Below are 17,105 nucleotides of genomic sequence, written 5' to 3' on the forward strand. Positions count from 1 at the left end.
CTGGTAAAATCCAATAATGTCTACAGGCAGACATCATGCCAAATTCCTTCCTGATGCAGGCAGGTATAACCACTCTGGGACTTGCACATTTGATCCAGAGCTCGACTGAGCTCAGAGATGATGAGAGGAAAAAAAACCTCTTCAAAGATGGTAAAATCACTTTTTCTACATAGTACTGACATCTCTTGCAGTAAGCACTCATCAGTTCCCATACCCTGCTCCTGCCAGTGCAGGAGAGCCGTGCACACCCATTTACAGAAGAACTATAATTAAAATAAGGAACTAGGGAGAGAAGATGAGATGTTACACGTCAATTCAAACCAAGATACTTCATGATGACTGCAGGTTCTGATCTCATTGTGAAAGTATTACTGAATTTAAAACTAAAAAAGGCTTTTATAAGAGCAAAATATTCTGGTTTACGTTTTCAGATTATTTTTTTTTCATTTTTTTTCCCTTTTTTTGATCAGTCTACTTAAAAAAAAAAGGTAAAAACTTTGAATTTTATCAAAATATTTTGACTGATATAACATTTTAGAGGTATGCTTGTGGGAAATTTCTAAATCTTTTGGATTTTTCCTCACTGAAAAACTTGCACTTCAAAATAGCAGATTCTTTCACAACTATATTAGCTTCTGCCCATTTGCAGTGCAGAGTTCAGCATGAGATTTGCTTTGCACTTTATGTCTTCTAAGCAAAAATGGCATAACTATTCCTTAAGACTTACAGGATTTTGGCCAGAATCCACAGACATAAGGGCAAACACTGGATTTCAGTGTATCTGTTAGGAAGCATTGTTGAGTGCTCCATCCCAGAAAAACTCCATGGTCCATGGGTCTGTTTAGATACTATACGAGAATTTCAGTTCTCTTTAGAATTGCACAATTAAAAAGCTGATGCCTCTTTTTTCCCTGGGTTCGACAATGAGGACTGACCATGACTAATACATGAGTGGTACTCTTTTTTCTCTTTTTGAGCTCCACCCATACACAAACAAAGCAGGTTTTTGTAGGCACAATGATTTACCTAAAACAGTTCACTTATCAGATAGATGCTTCCTGCCATGCCAGGCTGAGTGAAGACTGCCTGTTGTATTACATCCAGAAGGACTTGCTCTGAAGCTACAAAATCAATCTATGTTGTAAGATACACTTGTAAAATCAATTTTTGTGTATTCATTCATACAGCAGACGTTACTCATTCTTTCAAAAAAATACCATGATGGCATTGAGAGTGGAAAAAGTCCTTTTTACAGAGTCCTCAGGAGACAGGGGAAACTGATGAGCTATTCCCAACACAGCTCCAAAACCTCTAGCTCACATGCATTTATTCTGAATCTGCCTCCTAGAAAGGCTCTCTCTCACTGTGTCTAGCAAGAGGGGCTAAGCCATGCCAATGAAGCTATTGGATACGAGGTATCATCCTTTTTCATGTGTGGAGACATAAATGTGGGAGAGATCAAAATCACTGGAGCTGACTGAGCACAAAGAATTTGAAAACTCAGTATTTCAGAGGTAGTAGAGGACCCAAAAAACACCATTGACACCCAGAGTGAGAAAGCTGAATCTGAAAAGCTTCTGGAAAGCAAAAATGAATCCCAACAGTCAAAACCCTGGCAATAAATGTGCAAACCCAGGTGAGTCACTCTCTGAGCTAACATTCTCTGAGTGTCTTCCCAAGATCACTTGAGGTATTTCTTCAGCCTCAGATGCTCTCATCTTTGCAGGAGACTGAGCTCCTCAGGTGCCAGTGTGTGGTCTGCTCAGGTTTACCATCCATCATGCCAGGCACTGTCCCACTCTGATGGGAACTCACACATTGCTGTCATGGCAATACAGTTTCAATGATGCTTCTTCCCTTACAGTCCTGAACTTTCAGCACGATTACAAATAATTTCAGTTCTCCATCAGTACCTCTGCCTATCAGTCACCAATAACTGGAAAAACCAGAGGAACTCTTTTATCAGCTAAAGCAGGTTCAGATAAATGCTCTGAAAAGTAATTGCCCAGTTTCAACTACCTGATCCCTTTTCCTTATTAGCTATATTGCTTCTCTATCAAAAGCACAATAAAACTTCACTGGCAAATCCATCTACAAATGCCACATGTGAATGATAATCAACCTATTCATCTCAGGAACTACATACCCCAGGTGGTGCTTTTCCAGCTGACAGACCTGAAAATTATATTGACAAATTAACATATGCCAGGTTAGTAATGATAGGAATCTGCTAGTCAGAGAACTTACAATTTATTGTAGATGTCAGCAAGCCCACAGTAATGAAAATCAGAGAGAGCAGATTCTTGAAATACTGCACCTAGGGTTATTGGCCTAATACCGAGCCACTCATTTGGCCTGGAACAGGCACATCAAACACACATCAGGCCACATCTATTCCACCAGACTAATGAGTTTCCTATCTGTGAGTTAAACTAATGCCAGTATAACATCCTGGGTAGAAATGGGCCCAGTGCAGTGGGTTTCTGTAGCAAGTTGAACAACCATAGCTATCCCTTTCCCTCTCTGCCAGCAAACAACTGACAAGAATCAACAGAATCCACTTTGCAGCTGCTCTGCAAACCCCTAGCCTCGCACTGGACACATCCCCAGTATAAGAAAAGCCTATGGCATGTGAGATAACACAAATATATGTAACTATTTTCCTTTAACTTCAATTATATATTATTATTATATATTATTGTAATATTATTAACAATTATAACTTCACAAGTTACGCATTTTTTACACCTGGCTGGAGCACTGTAGTCCAAGGGATGAGACTGAGTCAGGTGAACCTCACTGGATTATTCACCCCCTTCTTGTGCATGATACCACACTTTGTTGAAGCCACTGCATTCTTCCATTGATTATATTGTATCTACCACATCTTCAGACTCAGGGAAGATCCATAATTGCAGAAAAATTGCAAATAGTTGTGGCCACCGCAGAGTCAATTTAAAAAAGCATAAGAGAGATCAGTTAATAATCTAACCATGTGCTTATTTTATCCACGCTGGGATATATTCTCTGTTACACGTGCGCTGATTTTATATAGGAATTATTTATTGCTCTATACATATGGCTATCTAATTGTACTGAATACACATGCTTTATTAAACTCATAAATGAGCCCATTTATGGGTCTATGTGAAAGTAGACCCCTTCATATTTTATTTATAAGTGTGACAATAGAATGGCATTGACATAGAACATCCATTTAATTCAGAGGATTTAGAGTTGTCCTACAGACTTCTATTTTTTTGCCAGAATCAAAGCTTTTGGTTTTTTTAATTAGCTTTCTAGCCCATCTGCTTGCAAAGATAGCCTTGACAATATAAAATAATGCACATTTGTCTTGCTGAGTCTGCAGCCAGTGGAAGAAACAATGAGACTAGAACATGAACTTGCATTCTCCATCTTATTGGGGTGCTAACTGAAAACCCAGTTCTGGCAGCCTAAATACCAAAATTCTTAACTATTTGATTACTGCTGATTTTTCCACCAAACCTGCAGATACAATGTTTGTCAAAGCCATGAGTTATTCACAAAACCTCTTGCCCATTTTGATGACCATGCTGCACAATTCAGGCTGTCAATCAGGACTGGGCAAGTGCCTGACTAAATAAACATGCCTGCAATTATAATCAAGGATTTTGCTCCTCTTGTATTGTGTGGAGTAAAAGCAGTGATCACAGCATAATCAAACTAGTACTCGAAGTCTCTAGTGGAAAAGACTCCAAAAGCACAATTACTGGGGATTTGAGTTAGAACCCACAGGAGCATTAGCTTAATGCATAATTTTAAGTGCTTTATAACATAAAACTAAGGAGAACAAGTTAAAACCTCTGTTGCTATAGCAGGCTTGACAAACAGCAGAGAAAACAGCTCAAATACACTCAGACTTTTTCCTACCACTTGAAAACAAAAAGAATACTGCACTGGTCTCTTATGAGGGTTGTGCTATGCAAATTGCTAAAATCATCTACAAAACTAATGACTCAAAAAAAAAATCAAAAAACCCAAAACCCTGATTCCAAATGTAAATAACTGTCTCAACCTTCTTTGATATAAACTCCTCTAAAATAATTGTCAGTGTGTGCTTATGTCCCTTAAGCAAGCTCAGGTTGTTGGTATCTGAAAGGGGAGGTAAGATTGAGTCTGGGTTTATGACAGTGACTGCTGATTGAATTATCACATTGTGGGGATGATGCATGGATGCTGTTGTATCCCAGCCCTGGGGTTTTTAAGGACAGCAATGTTCAATGACCATGTTTCTTTAGTCCCATGGCCTGCCTGATAAAAATATCTTCCATCTGGTTCCCATTTGTATGGTTGTGCCTCACAATAGAGGGAGCTTGATTAAGCAATTAAGATGGTGCATGAAGCACATGTTTGCACTTGCTGGATATGGATGGACACATGATCACACTTGACTGCTTTTCTAGAGGAGGATCACAGGACTTAAACAAGAATTAGTAAAAGGGCACGGTAAGTAGAAGCCTGCAGGCCAGGCAGGCCTTTTACTGCTTTGGTTGACGTCTTGCATCAGTTTCCAATCTATTGTAGTAAATTAATGTGTTAGCCTGAAAAAGTATTGATATCCTCCTTTCATTTGGGACTAAGAGCAGACATGGTGAATGCATGTTTCCACCTTGATGATTTCCTTCTTATGCCCCTGGCAACTTACACAATGAATAAAAATATTTATTCTGTCTTAAGATGTACAATGTAGGACTATAAAAAGGTAAAAGACTTTAGAAAGTGCAAAAAGGCCTCAGAAAGTAGACAAAGTTAAGAAAGGCTGGGAAATTTCTAAACCTTCTCATGGGAAACTACGAAGTTAAAAACTAAGTGAATACATTTATATTTCTTATAAGGAACAAGAAAGAACAAGAATGTATTGATAGTGCAAGATGTGGGAAGTTCTAGATATATGCTTTGTAAAGATAGAAAAAGTTTCAATCTTAAATTATGAATGATTGTGTATTGTTTGAGGTTTATAGAAGGTTTTTTTTGTTAATGTTAAACCTACGTGGGTTCTTTTCTTATTGGTTAGAGTACAATGACTTTACGCTTTTTCTTTTATGCTATTGGTTCAAAGAATATGTAGAAAAAGGCCTTGCATAAGCTGCCATCTTGACTCTGATCTGAATTTGCATGGATGTTGTTATTTTTCTGTGTCTCTTGCATTTTGCTTGTATGACACAGACAGATAATAAATCCTAAGTCTTCAAGCAGTCAGGGTCTCATCCTGTTTGTGAGATGTGGACTGATCTGGCAGAAGTGGTGCCCTGTACAGGACTTGTGGAAAAGTCTGAGAGCTTGGCAATGGCTGCCTAGAAAAATCCTCTCTAGTCTGTTGTCTTGAGATTCATTTGTTGCCTGATTCTGTTTGCAGAGCAGATATATATTTCAAGTTCATTCAGATTCTGTTGAAGTCAGCTGTAGCCTGGAAGAACCAACAGGGGAATCCCGTAATTTTCACAGGAGGCACACATCAAAGGTAGGAAGAACTAATGGTTTGATAAATCAATTGAGACTAACTCATAAAATTACCTCATATATTAATTTGCTTCCAACTACCTTAAAATCCACCCCAAAAATCCTGTTACATCATCTGGTGATAATAATTTCTTTGATCTTCTCTCTGCCCTATCTAAAATAGTTTATCATTAGCTTTTAGAACTTGACCAATATTTGAACCTACGTGATGTAGAACAGAGAGTGTCCCAGCATTAGAAATATTCAATTTTAACACTGCAAGAACAAACCTACATTATAAGAATGCTAAAATAACTTGTTGTATCATCTTAAAATGTAACATCTCATGAAGGATTTTAAAGACAATTTCCTCGAGTAACCAGGTGTCAAATAAAACAGGGTCTTATATGATGCTTTTGAGTATTTCACCCTAAAACAAAACTGGACTTTGACAAAGAACAAATAACACCCCAGAAGGTCTACAACAATTTCCTCTGAAAAGGAACTTCTTGGCCAAGAGAACAAGAAAGACAAAAGGAAAGCAATGACACAAAAAGCTATCTGCCAAAAAAATGTTCACAAGTATAGGAATTAAACTTTTAACAGAATCCCTAATTACACATTTGACTTCTGGCATCTTTTCAAGGCAGCATGAACACAGTTAAAGTTCTTTGTGCACCTATATCCTCCCACAAAAAAAAAAAAAAAAAAAAAAAAATTTTTATTTAAAAAAAAAAAAAAAAAAAAAGCTTTTATTGTAAAAACAATTAAAAAGTCAGTTGCCTCTAAAAGAGCAATGTGAGCACATTATTGACAAAATAGACTTCAAAATAGACTTCAGCTTCTGGAAATACTGACTTGTCACCAATTTCAAAAGCCCAGAAAGGAAATTCTTAGACTAACAGTTTATTAACAAGGAATGTTAATAAACTGCTTCCTATGTACAAGATCACCCATTAGTTAATCAGATACTTTTGCGATTACTCTTCTCCCCTAAATTATTCTTCCACTCCCTTGAACTGCTGCATGGTGAAATGGTACATGGCCAATTTCCTACTGAGTGCTTCCAATTCAGGATTGGGAAAGGCAGCTTTCAGACCCTGCTTCCCAGAAATTAGGGGGCTAATCAGTGCACATTGTTAAAGAGATGTGTACTTCTGCCTCATGCAGCATATCTATAACAAAATCACTCAGAGTTTTCTATCTTCAGGCTATAAAATATCAGTTAATACAGTTTAATATCAGTTTAACATGGTTTACCAAGCAAAAATAACTTTTAATTAGTAATTATGTCAAACTGAACTTCAAAAAGTAGTATTTATTCAATCCTCAATGACAACATCCATAGCATGAGCATCTGGCTTGGCAGATCCTCAAATAAATAAACAAACTCTAAAACTTAACTTATCCTTCAAGTGAAACTTTTCTAATAATACAGCATTAATATTAGAGACTATCAATTCTTGTATTCCCATGAGAAATAGGGGAAAGGGACAGGAAAGACATATGAAAGCAGACTGATCTGGCTGGAGATGAGCTGCTGCTATGATTTTTGGAGAGAGATGCAATTATTCTACAAAGCCCATGCTCTATTACAATTTCTATTCACTAACTTTAACCAAAAGGACCATTCAGCAAAGATGTCCCTTGTAAATACAGCATCAAGCTTTCAGCAGGTTCCTATTTTCTCTTGTTTGCACAGTAGTGTGGGCATGCTTAAGAGGTGGAAGATTTCCCTGAAAACAGTTGCAGGACAAGGGAAAGCTGTTTTGGTGCTTTGCCGTGTTGGTGAAGTACCACAAAGGTTCTTTCTAAAATATTACATCACTAGAAAATTCTCTAGAGACTAAGGCTTCTCTTTAAAGTTAGACATAAAATAAAGCCCTGTGTACACAGTCAGGGAAACCAATCCTCCCCTGTTAATAGCAGAAAAATACACTGTGGCACACGTTGCTAACCAGACAACGTTTGCCAAGCCAAAAGCATGTCTGAATTACACTTTGCTACTTTTTCCTGGGGGAAAAGGAGAGAGTCTAGAATTATTTCTCTTATTTATGATTTTACTTTGCATTAAAGAATTTTTCTCTTTTTTTTTTTCTTTCTCTTAATCTAAGTAGCCCAAGAGTCACACACCACAGAGTTACAATTATGTTTTACTGCACGCAGTGCTGCAGGATCCACAGGGAACTCTGAAGCAGTGCCAGGATCCACAAGGAAAGCATAAAACACCCCAGACTTGGTTAGGAACACCTTGTGGAAAATGAAAAGAAACCATTGATGACACAACTGTCTACCCAACTTGGATTCCAATTCCCTTTGCAAACAGCAGGGAACTGAGCATCCCAACCTCTGAGACAATTCTTGCCAGTCCCAAGCCATACTTTCCATGCTATAAGAACATCAGCCTGCTCAATCCCACATGTTACCATGAATTGGTCATTGTTCTACTTCAATATGATCAAATTTTCTCATACCATAAACTAGCATGTGCTTTTATGAGCATGAGTACTGCCTTGGTAGTGGTTTGCACATTGACTCTCTAATGGTTAATAACAAATGTGCCTCTTACATGATCTAGGGATACCTGCACACCTCCAGTCTCTGAGAAGGGCTGGGTTCAGACCACCTTCTCCTCTCTGTGGACACTAATTAGGTCTCTTTCTCTGATGCAGCTGTCTATTTTCATTAAATTTGTAGAAATGTAATATTCTTGAGCATTTTCTCTGACAGATTTGGTTTAACAGTGACTGACAGACAGCATGATAGCATCAGCTTTTTATTATTCATTTGGAGATACGGCTAAAATTATATTCCTGAAAACATATCCTCAGTCCTACCCCAGCTGTGCACTGGGGAACCCAGACTTTGGAGCAGCATCCCCAACACCTCCATGCATCCAGAGAGGATAAGGATCAGCCTGTCTAGGCTCAGACAAGTCCACTCCTGTGTCTCCCATTACTTACTTCATATTGGCACACAATAAAGGTCTCATCCGTCCTCCATGGGAGTCTAGAAGAGCTTTCCACTGACATTGAGATACCTTGGACAATATGCCCATTACAAAGCAGACTGCAAAGCAAAGCAGTTGTTTTCCTGCTTCTAATGACATTCATGAAGAGATGGCATAAGCCACTTCCAAATCGTAATAATTTGTAATAGTGAAAAGGATATAGCACATACTGGGGTTACTGATGAGGAACACAAGCATCCATAGTGAATGAGACAAAAACTATTTTACAGTCTCTGCAAAAACTGTAGGAAAGAGATCGCCTAAAAGAAAATTCAGGATTGGCTGAACTGCTGCATATTCCACTGACGGCTGCTGACAGCTTCAGGAGGGAACTGCGCACAGCCTGTGCCAGCTCTGCTGCCAGCGAGACGCTCCCACAAAACCTCTCTGTCTGCTAATTTTAGCTTCTCTGAATTACTGCTCACATTAGCACACGCCTACCTTCTCCAAGGATTTCTCCTAGTCACTGCTGCCTGGACCTCATGGAGCATTGTGGAGCCACAGATCTGGTGGTTAAAAGGCCCATGAGGAACATGCAAGAGCTTTCCACCAGGACTAGAGTGGCCAAGGCCAGGGACGGCAGCATGGGGAGGTGTGCTGCAGAAACTCACAAAACACTTCTCAGAGAGCCACTGAAGAAGAGGATGGAGAAAATGGTGCTCTGCATAAAATTTATAGCAGACTGTGGTGCCCGCCAGCTCCCTCACCAGTGAATGGGTGCAGGATATAGCCTAGTTTACAAGTTTCTGCCTTTTCTCCATCACCTCAGCTCCTTCTTTCAGGCAGCAGATGCCGGTACAACCAACATGCAAAAGCCATTTAGGAGGAGGAACAATGCTGATCTAATCCCCAGACTGAGGGCCTGGACAGAGCTCAAAATCAGAGTGTGCAGCACAGCTCTACGTGAGACAACTCAGGGGATGGGATCAGGCCCCAGACCCTGCCAGCACCACTGGGTGGCACTAGGCCATGGTGGACAACCAGCAGTGGTGGCATACATGGTGACAGGGGTTGTTTTGCTGCTTGATCCGGATTTGGAGAAATCCAAGCAGAACCCCTCCCAGACAGAATCCTCTGTTGGAAATGCAGTGAGGTACTATGCACAACATTGCTAACAAATACAGCAACACAGGGCATGGCTGCACAGGATGGGCACCCGTCTTGTGTTAGAGAGCCAGAATCAGCACTCCACAGCCCCTGCAGGAGAGCTGCGTAGCAACTGAGGCTCCCCTGAGAAGACAGCTGAGGTTTTCTCAGGACTTTGACAAAGCTCAGACCCTTGGCAAAGGCCACCAAATCTTGAGAGGACTGAGGTGATGCCACTGCACAGAATCACCACCCATACAGGAGGCAGCTGTCTCCAGGTCAGCCCTCCTGGCCCTCGCAGGAAGCACTGCCAGAGGCAGCTCTGACTTGCTCAGAGAGTTTTAACAGCCCTCCCATGGCTCCCCTCCCAGTAAGAGAGAGAGAAGCCAGGTGTGGTGGTACTGCAGAGCTGTGGCTGGGCAGCAGCACCTTTTGGCTGTTTGCAGTACAGAGGACATGGGCAGACAGGGGCTGTGAGAAGGAATCCACTCACTGCCATCCTTCTGGCTGCTCTGAGTTTGCAGCCTGAATGCCCTGCTTGGGGGGAGGAGAAACACTGCAGCTGAGAGGGCAGGGCTGAACCAAAGAGGTCAGACCAGTAAAACCAAAAGGCATTGGACCTGAACTGGGCAGAGATGCTTAATTTTGCTGCCTGGGAGGAGTACAGAGTAAAACAGCAACCTTTTATTCCATTGGACATGTGCCCTCCACAAACCCCATCCACTGACTCCACTGAAGAAGGTACAACTGAGCTCCCACTCGGCTGGAAAACAGCCAAGGAAAGAGCCAGTGCCAGCAAAGACAACTTCTCTTCCAGACCTGTGCATTTTCCTTCTATGCTAAACTTGGCCTGTAGGGCTACCCTCTGCAATCCTAAATCTTCAAATTATTAACGCACTGAATTTGTGTTGGAGATGTTAGGTGAACCAGAAAGAACCCAACATGACTTTGAAATCTCAGCATGACACTGGCAGTAAGAGAAAACTGAACTCCCTCCCCTACACTGTAAAATAGAACAATTGCCTTGGAAATAATTCAGACATAATAAATGGGGGATTCATTCATATTAACTGTTTTCAATTGCAGATTTATAGCCTAAAATTAAGCAGATGTTGAGTGTTGAATACAATGCTTAAGAACACAATGACAAGTTGAAATCCCAGTTTCTCTGCATGTGGCAATCAGTAACTTCAATTATTTATTGGAATACAATTAAAATATAATTAAATGGAGCAAGCTATACTTAAGAATAAAGAAATATTGTAGAACTTAGTGGGGAAAAAAAACAGTAAGACTTTCAGGTCTTCCAAAACAGTACAAAATGTTTGGATACAAAATAAACAACTTAGAAAATACTCTGCAAATCTCTTGGTAAGTACTTTAAGGAATTTACTTTAAATAAGGAATTCACTCTTGTAAGAGCATCAAACTTTATTTATTTCAATTCTGAAACAAGATAATGAAATCTTCATAAGCTTATTTCAATATTAAGTTAATCTCATTTCTTCTATTTCACAATAAACAGAGACTTCTGTTAGACCCATATCAATGATTACTGGTAGAAGTGAGATGCAGAGCCCAGCTTACCTGCCTTTTATTAGTCTTTTGAGGGAAAAGGCTACACGAGCTGTGCAATTCACAGTACATCAACTGCAAAGCTTTGTATCATGCTCTTTGTGCTGCTCATCACAAAACCAGTCTGAAAACAGTTGCACTGTTATGGAGCTGGACAGCAGAACAGGGCTCAGCAGGTAACCAGACTGGAATCACTCAGAGAGCACTCTCAGCTCCCACAGAGGGCAGAGAAAAAGAGGACATCCGCTTTAGGTCCAGAGCTGTGCAAGATGGGACCTTATGCTAGCCAGAAAAACAGCAACAGGCAATGAAAGCAGGAAATAATTTGGAAACAGATACCACAGCCCTCCCATTTACCTTAGGTTTGGGCTGATTTAAAAACAAACATAGGAAATTGTGTATCTGTTTAAAAACCCCACATCTTTATACAACACAGAATCACAAAAGCTGGAGTGACTGTTGTTTCCATACCTCTGTGGCAAGACAGGAGTGACAAGACCTGGGTTTCTTCTGACACATCTCCTAACAGGGTCTCCAAGATGGGGAGGGTACAGAAACCTATTCCAGTCCTTCAATCTGTGATTTTAATCACTTTCTTTTTGTCCCATTTTCCATGTACATCGAGACTAAATTGTTTACTTTAGCTCAGGCTTGCAGAGAGTATTTTAACAGATCACTTCACTTTCCTTCTCGAACATAAGCATCCCCAAAACCTTCAGTCTTTTCTCATAACTCCTGCTCTCACAGCTCTTGTCACTCTCTCTGCACTTCTAGGAAGTCCACATTTTCTAGCAGCTTCTGGTAAATGGAGTTTCCAAGCTTGCAGCTGTAGGCACTTGCTGCAGAATTTCAACATCAATTATAGCCACTGTCCACTCACCCAGGAATAAAAATGCCTCAACAGGTTATTAACACAGCTGGAAGGAGATCAGAGATCCTCTTCTGAAGTGCTGATTTCCAACAAGCAGTGAACGTGTAACTCGGCCCTGAGCTGCTCAGTAAGGGGACACAGGAAGCAACACAGAGCAGTGAGCTCCGAAGCCTTTCAGAAGGGCAAAGTAAGAGCACCAATATTTCAACAGAAGTCCCCCAATTCCTAACAGAGCGATAAAAACATAACACTCAAATACCACGTATGGTAGAGGCTGGATTTGAACTGGCTACAGAGTGGCAAAACACTCTTAAATTCACCAGCACTCATGTCAGTTATTTACTTCTAATGAACCCCTTTCTCCAAAATACCTTACATTACTTGTTAATTATATCTGAAGAAAATATTACATCTCCATTAGGCTCATTAGCTTCACTGCATTTTTTACTGCTGTATTTTGAAACGAGTGTATGGTGGAATAATTATCTTATTGATGGCACCAGATATTTAGTTACTAAAATTAGTATGACATCCCTGGTGCTATTTTTTAAATAGATGGCTATTTTTGTAGAGCTACAATAGCCTCCAGGAAAAAAAAAAAAAAGTCTTCAAAAGCTCCTTCTGTGCTAAGATCACATAACAGAAAGCAGAGCTCTAGGGTTTAATTCCTATCAATCAACAAAATGAGTTTCACACTACTCCCGGCCAGAGGAGCTAATATACACAGTACCACAGGTCACCAGAGAAGAGCTTAAAATAAATCCAAGAGTGGGTGAGTATTGCTACATTTTGCCATCCCCTGCATTGTTCTTCTAATTTTACAAAGCCCCAGTCATTAAACTAATTATTAGGGGCCCTTCAGTTGTTTTACTGCTCCTAGCACCTCTCATCCAGCTTGGGCAGCTCTGAGGAGCTGTTCAAACACATAGGGCTGGCCCTTGGAAACACTTTGCTGCTGTTACGAGCCCTGGATGTCCCCCAGAACAGGGAAACATTTGAGCAGCTATTTGAACAGAGCACAAATAAAAAGTAGATGTCTTTAAAAACACAGGCCCCTGAGGCATCTCGGGTTTCCCCTCTGCAGAGAGCACAGAAGATTGCTTATCTTGGCTCCAGAACAGATTGATGTGTTCAGCCGGAAGGTTCACTATAGCTGACAGAGAACATTTCCTTCATCATATTGCTTCACCATGCGAGGAGATAACTCAGGCTAATAATATTCTGTCTCCTTTTTATCCTCCTATAGCCTACGCATAACTTAATTCGTAATTCCAAAGGGCTAGCAGAGGAGATTGGCCTGGTGCTAGTTTCATTTACACACACATAAATCAAAGCTCAGTTTACTGGAATAGATGGCACTGCACTGGTATTAAAATATAAAATCTTCAGCAAGGCCAGAAAATTCTCCCTCAGTTCCTCTGATCATAAACACCATGTTATCCTACATTCAGTCACGCCCTCCAAATTTCTAAACATTGCATCCATTTAAATTTGCATGTAAATAGAAGCTATCCTGAGTCATAAGAAATACAGCTTCGCCTACCCAGAAAGCATTAGTGCAAATGTAAACCAAGCAGAAAATGGCAGAGTGGTAGAAACTTGGCATCCGTGGAATTATCTTTACATCTAATAAATAGTGTCTTCGTTTCTTAGTAACTAATTACAGTGGAACTGCTTAGAGAAAAGGACCTTGTGATGTGCCTGAAAGAGCCAACGTAGGACACCGAACCAGGGCCGCATTAGTTCAGTGTCAGATACCCACTCACAACCTCCTCCTACCCAAAACTGCAGGATCAGGCTTTTGAACCTTCCAGGAGCCTTAAATTACCCCAGGCACTGTGGAATGAAAGGTTAGCATTCCGGGATGGGAACAAGCCCTGTTGCTAGATCTTCACCCCCAGGCAGTAATTCTCAACCACGCAGGAAACCCCACTGCCTGCAGGCACCTGCCTGACTGTGGCTCCCAGCTGCATGAAAGCCCTCACTATTCTTCTCTAACTCAAGCACACATAGCTGCTTTCAGAAAGCCCACATTATTATTCTGGTTTTGAAGAAGGAACTGCAGAAAGCTGAATCAGAAATTTTTAAAACTGCTAGCAAGACCCTGGTTTCACTTACCCTAATCTATCATCACATTTCATCACCAATCTCATACCTGCCCCAAGCTCCCAGCACTGCACAACCTCTGCCCCCTCCATTAAGATATAAAACAAGGGTTAAGTGACAGATAGTATCAATGTGGAGAGCAATCTGTCTCACTCAGAAACCAATGCACCAAGAATAAAGAAAGAATTATTATCCTGGTGTCAATATGATAAATTACAGTCTTTTTCCTGAAGAATTTCTACTTTTTCAGCTAGCACAGAAAACTCTTCTCCTTTTAGCACTCAACATTCAAGCAATTCCTTCTGACATCCTGTTCAGAGTTTCTGCTAATGAAATTGTTTATTTTGGTGGATGGCTGATGTTAGTAGCTACAGCACTCATCTTGGAATAAACATTAACTGAGAGCCAGTGATAAGAATTCCAACTGTTCCTTCCATATATTTGTTTCCAAAACATAAATAAGTTTGAAAGCTCTGCTGCTTGCCCTTGTTAAAGTGAACAAAATGTTAGGGAAAATGAGTTTTCAGTGTTTCCTTACACCACACAGGTTATACAATCCCACGTGCCAAACTCATGAAGTTTGTGGTCACATTTCCCTCCTAGAGCAGCAAGTTCACAGCTGTTGCACCAGACAAAACAGGACTAGGAAGAACTAGGAGAAATAACCTCCTGATCCACCATACCCTCTCCATAACATTTATATCAATGCCAGAGGCTTGTCTATACAGCAACAGAAGGATTTAAGGAAAAAAACGGATGTCTTATAGTGCTAATGGGAATCCATTAGAAATCTTTTCCTCACATCAAGCCTAATCTTTACTTGCTTTGGTGTAACATATTTGTTTGCCTTTGCCCTACAAACCTTTTCCTTTTGCAGCATCACAACATGCTTGCACGTGCTTTTCCCTCTCTAGACTGAACAACCTCTACCCTTTTAATCCTTCCTTGACAGGCCACACTTTCAAGACCTCTGATCACTCTTACTGCTGTCTGTTGCACACCTCTCAATGTGCAAACATCCCAAGAAGGAGACAGTACTCCAGTTAATACCTCCAGAGATCCAATCTGCAAGGACTCTTGGGAAGCCAGAGAAAGTGTTCCATGCATAGCCAGTCCCTCACTGCTGGGCACATTTTCATGATTTCACCAGAGGATGTTCTCTGGTATAACTAGAGAGACACCCTCCAAAGGCTTCATGTACCAGGACAGAACAAGGCTTTGTAGTGATCACCAGGAGGAGAATGGTTTTTAGTGCTCCTAGGGAGACAGGCAGGCAGGTCTTGTATTGGCTCCTTCACATAGCTCAGACCCCAGGTTCTGGATTATCACAGAAAAATCACTGCTGCACTGATCCAGAGTGAGGCAACTAAAAGCAGCATCAAAGGTTGAGCTAACTGATTCAGTTGTGTGACAGTGGGGAACAGAAAGGATGTATCTTTCTATTACTGCCACCTCTATGAGGGAAGAGCGATTAATAAAAAAGGTTGACACATTAGAAGGTCATTTTTGCTCCACAATTGGTTGCAATCTAGGGCAATGTCATATCTTCATACTTGCAACCATGCAAAAAATGATAAGATGTAGAGGACCAGGTTCATGACTGCAGCAGCTGCGGGGGGATTGCCAAGCTCTGGGACACACACTCCCCCAGGGAGTGACCTACTGCTCCCCAAGCATGTCTGTAATCTCTCTCACAACATGGTTGAAAATGGAGCTTACTAGAGGATGAAATGAGAGGAGGTGGGGAGAAAAGCAAACAGACTCACTTGTTAGTAAAACCTTGATGACCAGAAGTTCAACAGAGCAAAAAGTGCATCACCAGAGGACTTCTGATGTCCAGGATACAAGCACTGGCAGATCTGGTACACATAGCTGCATTTGCTACTCACTCTTCAGCCAAGTGATTAAGTCTCCAAACAGCCCTTAACCCTCTTCCGTACCAAACACAACCTTTATCCTCTGCACACTGTACGTTTAAGGAACAGAGTGCATTTCCAAGACCCTTACCTACTGACCCCCAGATGCAGCCACCCCCCCTGTCCTTCATGTCTTCACGCTCTTTGCCAAAACATGAACATTGTTTAACAGTTCATGTTCCAGGGGTTTAAAAGAGAAGGAGCTCCTGGGTGGCACAGGATGTGTTCCTGCAACCCTCCTCAGACCCTCACCTGCCCTGGGGTAACACTCACCTCAACAGCTGAGGGTTTTGGGCAAGGATATTTGACAAGCTTAAAAGTAGGAAAAGGAAGCTGGATGAGGGCATATGTAGTCTCACTCTCTGAGGCTGGATCAGAAATACCTCCCTGGGCACTGAGCTCTATAAATGATCTCCCAAGGCTTGAAAAATAAATATGCTCTGGCAACACACCTTTCCTCCAGCATCCCTGGGAAAAGGATGGGGACTTGCTTGTTGGAAGAGAGCCACAGAGACTAATGCAGGGAAAGGTGGTGGTTTACATTCAGAACAATTTGAAACGCCTGTCTTTGAAAGCTCCCTCCTAAGTCCACCCATGTTCCTTCCCCAGCCTGGAGAAATCTCTGGAAAGTACTGGAGCAGGAAGATCTGCCTTTTTGTACAGGCACTCTCTCCTCCCCAGCAACTACAGCCCCCTACCCCAGTGCTCCCAAACCTCCCACAAGGCATTAAAAAGCAACAACAGACAGCAAGCTCTCTCCAGCTTGCTATATTTAACTGCAGACCTCTAAGCATTCCTCCCTTTGCACTCCTTTAAAAGAGCTGCACAGAAACATGGAGAATGAGAGCTGCTCCTCAAGGCTGTGAGAAGCCTGAAGCCCAGGTTTGCTCCCACTGCCTCCACTCTGGGGCTCCTGCATTGCCACGTGTGCCATAAAAACCACCGGAGCGCACACAGGAGGAGGAAGGGAACACTTTTGTTCCTCCGCCCCAAGAACTCAAGGTACTAAATGTTAATACTTGGAAATCAGCAACTGCCAAGAACAAGTTCCCCACCCACC

At 41.3% G+C, this 17,105-nt stretch overlaps 1 protein-coding gene across 11 annotated transcripts in view; it reads right to left on the reverse strand.

Annotated features, from left to right (window-relative positions):
* KALRN (kalirin RhoGEF kinase) overlaps positions 1 to 17,105 on the reverse strand; it is a 472,671-nt gene that overhangs the window by 289,179 nt on the left and 166,387 nt on the right. The gene's annotated exons all lie outside the window — the stretch shown is intronic.

This window comes from Pyrgilauda ruficollis, unplaced genomic scaffold, assembly GCF_017590135.1.
Source record: "Pyrgilauda ruficollis isolate IOZ18807 unplaced genomic scaffold, ASM1759013v1 scaffold3, whole genome shotgun sequence".
Taxonomy (NCBI): Eukaryota; Metazoa; Chordata; class Aves; order Passeriformes; family Passeridae; genus Pyrgilauda; species Pyrgilauda ruficollis.